General features: G+C 37.4%; 1 long non-coding RNA gene across 1 annotated transcript; it reads left to right on the top strand.

The window, feature by feature from the left end:
• The first annotated feature begins 5,762 nt into the window (after nt 1–5,762).
• Nucleotides 5,763–12,454, top strand: LOC150047047 (uncharacterized). The gene is made up of 3 exons (XR_016539494.1): nt 5,763–6,024; nt 11,361–11,451; nt 12,368–12,454. It is a non-coding gene; the product is annotated as an uncharacterized LOC150047047 (long non-coding RNA).
• The last annotated feature ends 1,155 nt before the right edge of the window (nt 12,455–13,609 follow it).

The raw sequence follows: 13,609 nt of genomic DNA, 5'->3' as shown, positions 1-13,609 counted from the left end.
AAATGCTTCCAGTCCAGAGCAATGTAAATTAGTACAGCTCATAGTAATAAAAATAACTTCTGTTTGGAAGAAGTTATAAATCCCTACATGTTAAATTTTTATTTGAGCCCATTTTGACAACTCTTGTTCCCTCATTAATTAAAAAATATCACAATAAAAATGTCATATATTTCTGGGTGTCCTTGGCTCATGGCTGTAACCTTAAATTGCACATAAGGCTGAGAGTTGAGGGCTATGGCTCCAAGCCAGCCTGGGCAGAAATTGATGAGACTCTTATCTCCAATAAGCTACCAAAAACCTTGGAAGTGGATCTGTGGCTCAGTGATACAATGCTAGCCTTGAACATAAATGCTCAGGGACAGTGACTAGGCCCTGAGTTCAAGCCCTGAGACAGGTACCACATCTCTCTTCCTCTCTCTCTCTCTCTCTCTCTCTCTCTCTCTCTCTCTCTCTCTCTCTCTCTCTCTCTCTCTCTCTCTCTCTTCTCTCTCTCTCTCTTCCTCTCTCTCTCTCTCTCTCTCTCTCTCTCTCTCTCTCTCTCTCTCTCTCTCTCTCTCTCTCTCTCTCTCTGTCTTTCTCCCCCCTCTCTCTTTCTCTCCCTAACACACACACATGTTTATTTTGTACTATGAAATATATCTCTATTTGTATCAAAGTTTGAACTTCTTGTTTAGTTTTTTCCTTTTATATAATTACTTCCTCAAAAATATGTTTTAACAAATGGATTAGGTGCTTAGTGGAGGCGATGATCACATTTGTCTGATATATTGCTAAATTCAGAGTTTAGTATCAAAAATGTAATAAGGACTCAGCAACTCCTGGTTTCCTGATTTAGTAAATGCGAATGAATCAATTATATTTCTGAGCAATCAAATGAGTCCTGGAGGAGACTTTCAATGGTATGAAGAAAGCACTGGATATCCTCATTAAATCAGAACATGCAAAGTGTTCATATGCAAAATTTATAATAAAAAAGTCAACTTTAAAAGAGTATCTTTGAATACTCAATGTTTTTGAAAAAGTGTTACTGTGGTATCATAAAGGTGTACACTTCTAGTACACTTCTAATACAACTAGGAATAGAAACATCTTTGATAACAAATGCAAGATCATCCTTCGATAATCCTGCATCTAGAAATTTAAGTGTGCAGGTCACACATACACACATTTCTTACTCATTTTCCATGGTTTTAATTTAATTATATTTGGCAGTATTGGAGTTTGAATTCTGAGCCTCATGCTTTCTTAGAGTCGCTTGCTCAGCTGGTACTCTATCTCTGAAAACATGGATCCATAAAAAAAAATAGAATGGAAGAAAGACAGCCTCTTCAACAAGTTGTGAGGGCAGAACTGGTTAAGCACCAGCAGAAAACTAAAGTTGGATCCTTCTTTGTCACCTTGCACTAGAATTAACTCCAAATGGATCAAAGACCTGGAGGTAAAAGCTGACACACTGAAAACTTTACAGGAAGGAATAGGAGATACACTAGGCCTCCTTGGCACAGGTAGAAACTTCCTTAATAAGGACCAGGAATCATAACAAATCAGAGAAAGGCTGGATAAGTGGGACTGCATTAAACTGTGGAGCTTTTGTATGGCAAAGGACATAGCTAGTAAATTAATTAGGAAGCCTATAGAGTGGGAGAAGATCTTGACCAACCAAACAACGGACAAAGGCCTCATATCTAAAATATATCAACAACTCAAAAAATTGAATCACTCCAAAACTCATCTCCAAAGTAACAACCATCCCATTAAAAAATGGGCCAAAGACTTAAAGAGAGTCTTCTCTGAAGAAGAAACAAAAATGGCCTATAGACACATGAAGAAATGCTCAACATCTCTGGTCATAAAAGAAATGCAAATCAAAACAACTCTAAGATTCCACCTCACTCCAGTTAGAATGGCCAGGATCAGGAAAACGAATAATAACAGATGCTGGACGGGATGGGACCAGGAGGGATCACTACTACACTGTTGGTGGGAGTGCAAACTCGTTCAACCACCATGGAAAGCAGTGTGGCAGTGCCTCAAAAGGCTAAACATAGAACTCCCCTATGACCCAGCAATTCCACTACTTGGCATTTACCCAACCATCCAGAAACAAGGGCATACTAAATCCACTAGCACAACAATGTTCATTGCAGCACTATTCACCATAGCAAAGATATGGAACCAACCTAGATGTCCCTCAGTTGATGAGTGGATCAACAAGTTGTGGTATTTGTACACAATGGAATTCTATGCTGCTGTCAGAAAGAATGACATCGCCCCATTTGTTAGGAAATGGAAAGACTTAGAAAAAATCATATTAAGTGAAGTAAGCCAGACTCAAAGGAACTTAGGCTCAATGGTTTCCTTAATTCGTCATAATCAGTAGAAACCTTGGGCTCTACTAGCAGAGATCTGCAATAGAGCAAAATCTTGATACATAAGGCCATATAGTATGAAGCTAATTGAAAGGACCTCCAGGATATTGAAACAAAAGCCATATAAGGAATGATTGTTGTCCTTAATGTACTATGTTGTCTCTCATCTCCTTTGCTGTCCCTTGGTTATCTCATATTGTTATAGTATCTCAGTTTGTTATCTGATATATTGAATTTATTTGTATTTGATTATTTAAAATTTGATAGGGAAGGGGGGAAACCAAGACGGGTGGGGGGTGGGGGGGGAGGGAAATGGGGACCAAGACATGTGAAAGGGTATCAATGTATGTGAATTAATGCACCTTCTATCTGGCAAATATCATGTAACCCTTTTACTAATTACAATAAAAAAAAAACATGGCTCCAACCTGCTTTTACTGCCTGGTCATTATGGAGATGGAAACTCAGAGACTTTTCTTTTTGGGCTATCTCCGAACTGTCATCCTTCAGATCTTCGCCTGCTGAGTAGCCAGCCAGGATTCCAAGTGTCAATCATTAGCACCTGGCCAAAGTTTGATTTCCAAATATGACTTTTATTATTTTCAATTAAAAATGGTGGTTCCCGTAGAATATTTTGTAAGGAATTAAGAAAATTATCAAGCATCCAAGTCAGACAGACTCAAGACTCTTCATATCTTAATCATGGTATGTCAGTTCTCAATTGTTGTTTTTTTAAAGCTACCACTCCCATTCTCTAAAATACTGCAATGCTACCTGTAGGATTTGCTTGTTAGAAAAACTGGGGATAGTGTAAAAGGGAAAACATTAGACAAATCAGATATGATAAACAGAATTTAACTTCACATAGGATATAACTGGGTACACAACTGGTAAACTGATTGCCTCACATGCAGGAAGCCTTAGGTCCAATCCTCAGTACTGCCAAGAACAAATAAACATTAAGTTTTAAGTTAGGCTGCAGTTATTTCTGAAATAATTTGACTATTTAAGTACTGAAATGTTATTAGACCAAATTTTTGTTTAAAATATGGCTGTAGAAAAAATTCAGCATTCTCAGACCTTCAAACATACATTTATGTGTCTAAATAGCCAAAGAAATTTCTTGAGTTGTCACTTCTTTGCTAAGAGTTCCTGCCTCGTACCTGCAGACAGGATGCCTATTAGAAGTCATTTTTTTCCCCTTGCATCTCTTGCATGTGTATTTAACATCCTTAGGAATATTAGCTGTTTGTTTTTATCATAATTCCTGCTTGGTTCCTTGATTTTTTTTCCCCTTGCCATTCCAAAACATCTATGATAACTTAATTATCATATCGAAGTGATGAATCTCTCACTCCAGTAGATGATATTAGGTAAATTGAATCACTGTGATTAGCATCTAGATTTGTTTAATTGGTAATTAATAGGTTTAAAATTCTAATAAGATGGAAATGGTCAAAGAGAGTGGAAATGTCCTCATCCACCACCTTTATTTCCCTTACTCAATTATGGATTCATAATTACAAAGGTCATGAAATAAAGGAGTTTGCTGCTGCATACTGCTCTCAACGAGAACTCATAAAACACTCTCTGTGTCACTGTAACTGAAGACCATGGGTTCACTCCTTAGTTAATTCAAAGCCAATAAATACAATCAGGAGTTCAATGAGTGAAGAAAGGTTTATTACGTGCACAGGTAAGGAAAGCCCTGAAGATAATTCCCACCGTTTCATTAGCATAAGAGACAAGGGGATTTTATTAGAATCATGAATATTCATAAGGGAAGCCTCATCCTCACAGCCAATGTAGAGGTGGGCACCTTTCTGCGCATGCTCGGAGCGCATTCTTCTTCAGATAGCAAATTTGTAATTGCAAGGCCCAGAAGCACCGCCTGGGAAGAGATTTAATTTTTTTTTTTTTTTGTGGTCATGGGGCTTGAACTCTGGGCCTGGGCACTGTCTCTGAGCTCTTCAGCTCAAGGCTACTGCCCTACGCCTTGAGCTACAACTCCACTTCCAAGAGATTTAATTTTATAATTTAATAATGAGTAAAATTCACTCTAGGTCACATCGATGAGATGGGCTGTTTCATTGTAGTTTCCTTTCACAAAACAACCTGAAGAAGAATCAGCTGTCACGAGAATGGGATTTTCCCCCTAAAAGTTCCTGCCTAGCAGCTAACAGCACCCTATCCTATGCTTCATTCATTAAGAACAGGTTTTGAACTCTGAGCCCAGTAGTTAAATACACCAGCAAGATATATAGTCATTTTCTTTGTAAATTGCAGGGGTGTTGTTTGTTTATATAACTTTTCTGTAAATAATTGTACAAAAGGTGTTCAGTTCAACATGTCACATCTTGATCAGTGCCACCAATTCATCATGCTCCCTATGCCACCCATCCTCTCAAATTACCTGGCTGGTTCCATTTTCCATATGTACCTTAAAGATTGTGACTATATTTGATTACCGTTTCCCTCTCTATTCACCTGCTTAGATTCTTGAATTTTAGTTGCCTGCACAAAATTCTATGAGACAAACTAAATTGGTTAATGGAACAGATTATTAAAAGGACTTGAGCTAGCTGTCTTTTGGACATATTATTCTATCCAAAATTCATATATGGACTTAGAATTTTTTGCACAAATTGAAGGGCCTTACAGAATAAAAACAGCAAGATCTCTTAGTGAGAAGTAATACATTCTGTTGATTCCAAAGAAATAAGGTGGAAAATAAAAGGATCTTCTACCGTTGTCTTTGAACAGCTTTCAATAGGTAAAAGAAGTGTGTGTGTGTGTGTGTGTGTGTGTGTGTGTGTGTGTGTGTGTGTTTGTGCTATATAACGTTGAGGCTGAAGAGCTGCCATAAGTAATTAATTGTACCAACTATGGAAGCCAATCCTCAATTAATTTTATTACTCCAGCCACCACATATTTTTCATCTTTTTCTATTAAGAAGAAAGAGAAGTGTAGACAGTATTTGACGATCCAGACTTCATATCTCAATCTTGGACCCAATCCTGGCTCCATACCTTAATAATCATTATTCTCTGAACTTTGGTTTTGTTTTCTAACTTACATGAGAACTCAAGTGAGTTGCTCTAACCTCATACAAAAATTGTAAGGGGTAAATAAAATTCTGCATACAAAGAAGATCCCTACCCTATGTTTTGTTACATAGTAAATGATTTCTAAAAATCTTACTACAGAACACACTCATACAAGAACACGGGTGTCCACACACATGCAAACATACACGCACAGAAGTTATTGAAATCTAAGTCTAAGAAAAAAGTTGCCTTACTTAAGAATCTCTGAGATCACAAAGGACAACATTCTTTATGTATTCAGAAGGCAAACATTATTACATCTGCCAAATCTTCCCTTTCCCTTGAAATCCCTAACTTGGATTTCCTGCTGTTTACTCAGCTGGCCACAGGGATGCACTGTGCTCCTTTCAAAATATCCTTGAAAGCATTCTCAGTTTGCCGGATGGGACCTGTGGCCTGTAACTTAAACTGAGGGAGAAGACAGTGGATAGAGAATAAGGAAACACCTAGGACTTCAGTACAGAGAGACTTGAGTGGAATCCCACCTCTGACAAGTCTCAAAACCTATAGGTCTCTTAAGAAATGGAGAAGACAACTCTTACCGCCAGGTAAAATCACAAGGTTGAGAGAAGAATTGACTATAAACAGATAAAGAGATGCTCAACAGATGTTTCCTGGGAAAAAATGATTTTGAACAACTCTTCACTTTTGCAGAGTTTTATGTGATAAGAATTCCCTTTTATTGATCCCCTTCCTCAAGTAGATGTTGAATTATGTGACCTAAAAATTCACTGAAACATTGCTACAGTAAGGCCTGCTATTCCTGGACTACAAAGCAAAATCAACCAGAACAGAAAAGACTAGGAGACTGTTATCTCTAAGTAACCAACTAAAAGCCAGAAATGGGAAATGGAAGTATGGTTCAAGTGGTAGAGTACTAGCCTGGAAGGAAAAGCCTAGAATGAGGCCCTGAGTCCAATCCCCAGTTAGTACCCTCAAAAAAAAATCAACCCTCAGATTTCAGAAATAGTCAAAATTGTGTCTTTAGGACATCCTCTAAGTCTTGGAAAGAAATACATTTACTGGAGTGCAAGAGTAGTCAATATTCAGAGCTTCACTAAAGACAGGCTGATCAAGACATATGAGGGGGGGCATTTTCCCCTGAAGTCCGGGAAACAGTTTTGACATTTCTCTTTTTTTTTGCTGAACTATAATGCACCTTCAATATCAGAGTGGAGTCATCTCAGGGTGAAGTCGTTTATCACAAGATGAAATGTATGAGCTGTCTTGCTTCACTTGATCCTGAGACAGGAACATTTGCTGGACTCTAAAATGGATAATTATAATTGAGATATGTGTCTGAAATTCTGATCATAAGCTCACTCATCAAGTCTGACTCTACATTACCAAGACATAGTCCTTAAATGACATCTTAGGGCCAGGAGTTTGGCCTAGTGGTTAAAGTGCTTGCCTAGCATGCACAAAGACCCGGGTTCGATTCCTTGGTACCACATACAAACAAACAATGCCGGAAGTGGTGCTGAGGCTCAAGTGGTAGAGCTCTAGCCTTGAGAAAGTCCAAGGACAGTGCTCAGGCCCTGAGCTCAAGCCCAGGACTGGCAAAAAAAAAAAAAATGACATCCTAAACCAAGGATATTCTTGTAGTTTAGATAGTAACTTTTATTGTATTTTTTAAATCTGTGTTGTGTTGTGTGTGTGTGTGTGTGTGTGTGTGTTGAACTGTTTTGTTTTTCTTAAAAAAAAAATTGAAGATCATGTGGCTTATACTCTTTCAAGTCTGTCTGGGTTGGTTAATATTAAAAATAATAGTAAGTATCACTGGTTCTGAAGGAAATAAACTAAGTCCCATGCATCTGTGGGACTTTAGAAAAGATTTACCTTTCCTTCATTTGAAATTCAGAAGCAGGATAGACTGAAGAATTGGAATAATATTTGAAATTATAACTGAAAATGTTTAAGTTTGGAAAAATATATAAGCCATGCAATTGAACAATCAGAGAAACTCAGGGAAGATAAATCCAAAGAGACATACTATACTAACAATCATATTGAACCTCTGATTATTGAAGACAAAGAGAAATGTTGTACCTTCAAGATACAGAGAGGGAAATAATCTTTCATATGTTAAGCATGATACAAATTGCAATACTTTTTTTAAAATTGGAAAGTACTTGTCAAATGTCAGTGACAGCATTTTACAGAAACTAAAAGACCTGACGTACTGGCCTCCTATTATTAAGCAAGATATCTTTTAAAAATGTAGTGCAGCCGGATGCACTGACTCCTGCCTGTAATCCTTGCTACTCAGGAGGCTGAAATCTGAGGACTGCAGTTTAAAGCCAGGTGGGGACTGAGAGACCCTTATCTCCAAATAATCCCTAGAAGACTGGAAGTGGGACTGTGGCTCCAGGGGTAGGGCGCTAGCCTTGAGCTGAAGAGCTCAGGGATAGCATCCAGGCCCAGAGTTCAAGCCCTATGACCCGACAGAAATAAGTGGCAATTAGTGGTTGCTGAGTGGGCAAAGAGTGTGGCTTTGGGGTGAAAGTGATTGTGATCCCTAAGGAGGACATGGAGGAAGATGTATATGTAGGGAGGACCTCTGCCCTCCATTACACCAGTGTCCCTATGCTGGTTGTGATATTCTTCTACAGATTTTATCATGGAGTCAAACTGGGTGATACAAAAGAGTTCTCCATTATTTTCAGACAACCAAACATGAACTTGTGTTTACTTTGAGATAAAATGAGAAAAACGAAAACATGAAAGATCTTTGAAAAGTGTATGACCATAGTAAATCATCCCCTTACTGTTACGGGTTAGTCTTGAAGCCTGTGAAAATTTCTGTAATATGTTAACCATATGGGAGACCAAGTCTGGGGTTCAGGAACTTTTCTAAATCTCTTATAAAGTACCAATCTTAGTGAATATTTTCTTGTACACATAAATAAAATGAGGAGGTATACAGACACACAAATGTGTCTTGCCATCTCACAAAAAAAAAAAACATTACATAGGCTTAGTTTAAAAAAGAAGTGGAAATATTGGCAATGAAATAAATTGCATTGTATGACAATGTATAAAACTTGATATCATTGGCTATTTTTATTTGAAAGTTGGAAATATATATATATCTATAAGAGAGAGAGAGAGCGAGAGTGAGAGGGGGGAGGCTTATGGTAATTAGTCTCTGAAACATCTCTCAAAATTCAGGTATCCTTGTGATCCTCCTCCTCCTTCTTCTCCTCCTCCTCCTCCTCTTCCTCCTCTTCCTCCTCCTTCTCCTCCTCCTTCTCCTACTTTATATCAATTCTCCCAATCCCACCATTCTTGTGAAATCCCTAAACAAACCAACACACGTGACTTAAGGAAGGCTTACATCAGCTATTTGTACAACTAAAATTTGACTTGCCCTGGATAGTACAATGATTGGATGAAAAGAGCCACATTCATGTCCTTATTCTAAGCATAGAACTTATCCCCTGATGCTTTGAGTGTATCTGAAAACAAATACCTTTTCCTCCATTTTCTTTGTCATTTATTATTTTCCCTATTGTCTTTTGATCACATCTGATAGCGAGTGTTGATAAAGTATCAGTCAAAGAGAATGATATTTTTTTTTCTCTTGGTGGAGGGGAGGCACCTGTTTTGCTTTCCTTTGGCCTCATTACCTCATACTTAAAGCTACAGAAACTTGGCAGTTTTCATTCACAGTTTTGAATGATTTAGAATTCTATTTTGCATTTCAGTTTTGTCTGAACCCATATGGCAAAGTCAAAACTCCAAACAGATCTGATGAATTCCATCTTGTGCTAACCATTCCCTGTGGCATGACAAAGCCCTACAAGCTTTCACCAGACTTAATTCTTCTTAGCTCCATGACCATCTGCACCTGTACTTTCAGGTTGGCTAGGCCTCACAATTGTCTCTGAAACATAGTTCATGGGAGTCCAGTGTATTTACTTTAAGTTGAGAGTCAGAAAACAAACCAATCTGAAAATATTGAGTTCGCAGTTCAGGAGTAGTTTAATATTTCAACACCTGCTTCTCACTTGTGAAAGATACCTCTTAGACTTGCAGAGTCCTGATTAGAGTACCTAAATTGTCATTAGTACAAGTTATTATGCTAATTCTGAGTTCTGCAGATCAGAATTTACCTAGTACTTGGATAAAGCATATAGTCTTATTAAATTCTGTAAGCAACCCATTGAACTAAACACCAATATTACCACCACTCAAAATTTTTGGCACCTATGAAGATGTAGACAAAGCATGTATACATAGAATAGATTTCATATTAGAATTTCTTCTTGGAGAATGAGTGGGATTTGAATAACTAGGACACAGTGGAATAACTGGTTTATTTATATGGCAGTGTAGTAAGCTATATGGCCCAATGGCAGTATGAAAAGGGTAAATTCCTCTTACTTTATTTTTCAGGAAAGTTTTGAAAAGTAAATTTCAAGATCTTGCCTGGACCATTCAAATAAATCATAAAAAGAGAGGGAAAAGTCAAAGGTGAAATCCTATTAAAGTAAGCAGAGATTGAAATTCCACAGAGCTGGGGATAACTTTGCAAAGATTGGCCCCAAACACCAGGATCCTACCCTAAAACCTCTGAACTGTATCCCTTAGCTCATCATTAGACTCCCCTCAGGCTTCAATAAAAGCTCACCATGTTATCAGCTCTTTAGACATATTTTTATGGAAGTGTATTCTAGCCCTTGGAAAGTTCCAAGTTGAAAATACCACGGATGAAATGAGATTTTATTTTTCAAGAAGAAAAACGTACCAGGAATAGGAAGTAAGTTTGGCTCTAATGCATAGTGCCTTGAGTTCTGGACAAAAGATTTTCAGCATTGTCCAGGTGATGAGGCGCTCTTGTGTGAAGTGCTGTGACCTTCACTCTACAGCTTTCACTGTGCATTGCAGGGGAACTGAGAAAGGGGCACCAGGCTGGTCTTCTCAGACTAATTGGTTGAGGGTGAACATGAGCTTTGAGCTCATTAATATGCTTTGCTCTCTATTAGACTTTATGTCCCATGGCTCATTAAATCCCTGTTGATATGGCCTCTGGCTGTGTTTCTTCCTCACTGAGTTCATGGGGTAAAGATTTTCCCTCTCTCTTAAAACTGTATCAACATTCAGCCTCGCTGAGCTGTTTAGCCCTTGCCAATTCTTTGTGAGCACCTCTGACCAGTAAGAGAGTCACAATTTCAAATGTTAACTTCTGTGTTGGAATAAAAAATAATTAAATGTGGCCAGACCAGGCTTTGATAGTCAAAACATTAATTCATGAAATTCCTCTCTCTCCCTCTCTCTCTCTCTCTCTCTCTCTCTCTCTCTCTCTCTCTCTCTCTCTCTCTCTCTCTCTCTCTCTCTCTCTCTCTCGTCATGGGACTGAACTCAGGACCCGGGTATTATCCCTGAGGCCATTAATTCAAGGCTATTTCTCTATGATTTTGAGCCACATCTCCACTTCCAATTTTCTGGTGGTTAACTGAAGAAAAGAGTCTCTTGGACTTTCCTGCCTGAGCTGACTTTGAATTGTGACCCTCAGATCTCAGCCTCCTGGATGGTTAGGATTACAGGCATGAGCTACAGCCACCTGGCTTGATTCATGAGACTTTGTACAATCAAGATGTAATTTATTTATTTATTCATTTATTTTTTGTGGGTCAAGGGGCTTGAACTCAGCCTGGGCGTTGTCCCTGAGTTCTTCAGCTCAAGGCTACCACCCTACACTGGAGCCAAGCCCCACTTCCCGTTTTCTAGATGTTAATTGGAGATAAGAGTCTCAGGTCCTTTTGTGTCTGGGCTGGCTTTGAATCTTGATCCTCAGATCTCAGCTTCCTGAGTAGCTAGGCTTACAGGCATGAGCAAGATGTAATATCTTTGTCCCATTATCAATTTTATCTCTCCATAGGATGAGAGGTGTGATAATCTAAGATTATTTTTTATCCGTTGATGAGTTTGTTTGATGGAAATATATGGAATAAGCCAACACAAAAGCTCAGGTAATTTCTTCATTTGTTGGTACTAAAGCAAAATTATTTAAAAAGTATTTAGGTCTCATATATGTATATATATATATATGTACAGGTCTCATATATAAATACATATATATATATGCACAATGAAAATAAAACCTAAACAATGTAGGTGCCATCAGAACAAATAAAAATAAAACAGAATAAAATTGAGCATGCAGTACCCCGGATGTTTCTCTTTCAGCTCTTATATGTGTTATCCATTGGCTTCCCAAGTGACTTTCAACCAATGTAGGGATGGTGAGCATTTTCACTGTACAGTGAAGGAAGAAAGGGAAAGTAAACAAGAATATATATATATATATATATATATGTACACCATTAGGATTTCAATTTCTTTTAGATCCAGATTTATACAAGGGGATATTGTGGATTACAATAAAAAAAATCTTCAGAATTAGTTTTTCAAAAACTGTTCTTAAGATAGCTACCCCGGCTCAGAGTTTTTCTTACATTTGTCCATTGTTGTAAGGTTGAAACATATTACTATAACATCAATCTTTTGAGAATGGAATGTGGGGGGATGCGTGGAAAAAATATCTTAAGGAGGCTGTTCAAATAAATAGATTTTGTGTATTTTGCATAACTCCCAAAAATACTGACCTTAAATTTTCTGAAGCCCAAATATTTGTTTCTTCTGGGATACGTCTGAATTAGTTGGAAATAATAAAACAAAATGGCTGAAAAAAGAAAATAAACTTATTTGTGATAAAGTAATAAGCAAGCTGCCAGTTTACTATTTAGTGACAACGTCATTGATATCCAATGTATAATAATTAAAATTTTTGACTTGTGAATTATAGTTTCTTGACTTGTCAAGAAATTGCTTTGATTTTGAAAAGAAATGTTTAACCCAAGACATTTTGTTTTCTTTTTTAAAAAGAAGACAAGGTGACACAAGAAGATACAACCCCTAAGCTTCATGAAGATCCCAATATTTGTAGCTGGAAGGGTTGGCTATGGATGGGTGGAGCATAAAATGTATTAAAGACAAACTCATGCCACATAGTTTTACAAGTGTTTTTATCAATATAAAACACGTACATTGGATCCCATCCAACAGTAGGTTAAAAATAAGGGGTTTTTTTCTTGCTTTTTCCTCTGAGCATTTCCAGCATCTTTGAGCAAGAACCTCACAAAGTTATTTACCACAGGTGTGCTGCTAATTATGATATATTATAAACATTTATGTTGTATAATGGTCCTCAACATCTTCCACCTGTGGCCTGGTACCTGCATACCAAGCATGCATGCAAAGTAGGAAGAAATATAAGATGCCAACTTAGGAGAATTGTTTTTTTCTCTTTTCTCAGAATCCTTGATATTCTCTATGGACATTAATTCTTATGCAAGGCTCCCCCCACACTTTTCCTGTCAGTTTTCTAAATTGTTCCACTTAAATCATATCTTTTTAACCTTAAAATATTACCAATTTTAAAACTGGCTTAATGGCATGCATGTTTCATTGTCTTCTTAAAGGAAGTGAAGATAAATGTACAGTTATTTTCTAAATGACCCAGATCTCATTGTATCAATAATCAGACCATGATGAAAGGAGTTCTATTAGTGGCTATGAATGATGCTAAAGCAGGTTTTTGTCTAAGTGCTCACATCAGTCTGTGTCCTAGGAACTCCTGGCTTTGATGTCAATAGTAGCAACAAAAATTTTCATGTTACAGGCTCAACTGCTTTTCATGTGTTTACTACAGATGCCATTGTTGTGACATTTTAGTTTATCCTTCAATCTGTGTCTTTCATCACAGACATTCTATTTCCTTAAAACATAACAAATATAACAGCAATCGTGTTGGAGACATTCACCACCCACAGTGTTTATCCAGCAACTCTATTACTTTAGCTTTATATCTAAGACTTCTTTCACAATTGCTTATGAGATAGTTATTATTAACACAGGTGAGAACAAGAATTCCAAAAAAATTCAAGAGAGGTAATCATGCAATGTTCACAGAGAAACTGCACACAGACAACTCCAAGAAACACAACAACATAAATATTCTTTGGAAGGAAATCTTTGAGAGCATCTGCCACATGCACAAATGAACTAAAAAATGAATATTTCTAAACAAAGGAATTAAAATCCCACACAGGAAATCCCCTAGACATA

Source organism: Megascapheus bottae, chromosome 24, assembly GCF_031878675.1.
Source record: "Megascapheus bottae isolate mThoBot1 chromosome 24, mThoBot2.hap1, whole genome shotgun sequence".
In the NCBI taxonomy this organism is placed as follows: Eukaryota; Metazoa; Chordata; class Mammalia; order Rodentia; family Geomyidae; genus Megascapheus; species Megascapheus bottae.
Note: the sequence above shows the minus strand (reverse complement) of the source record. Positions and strands in the feature narration are given on the sequence as shown.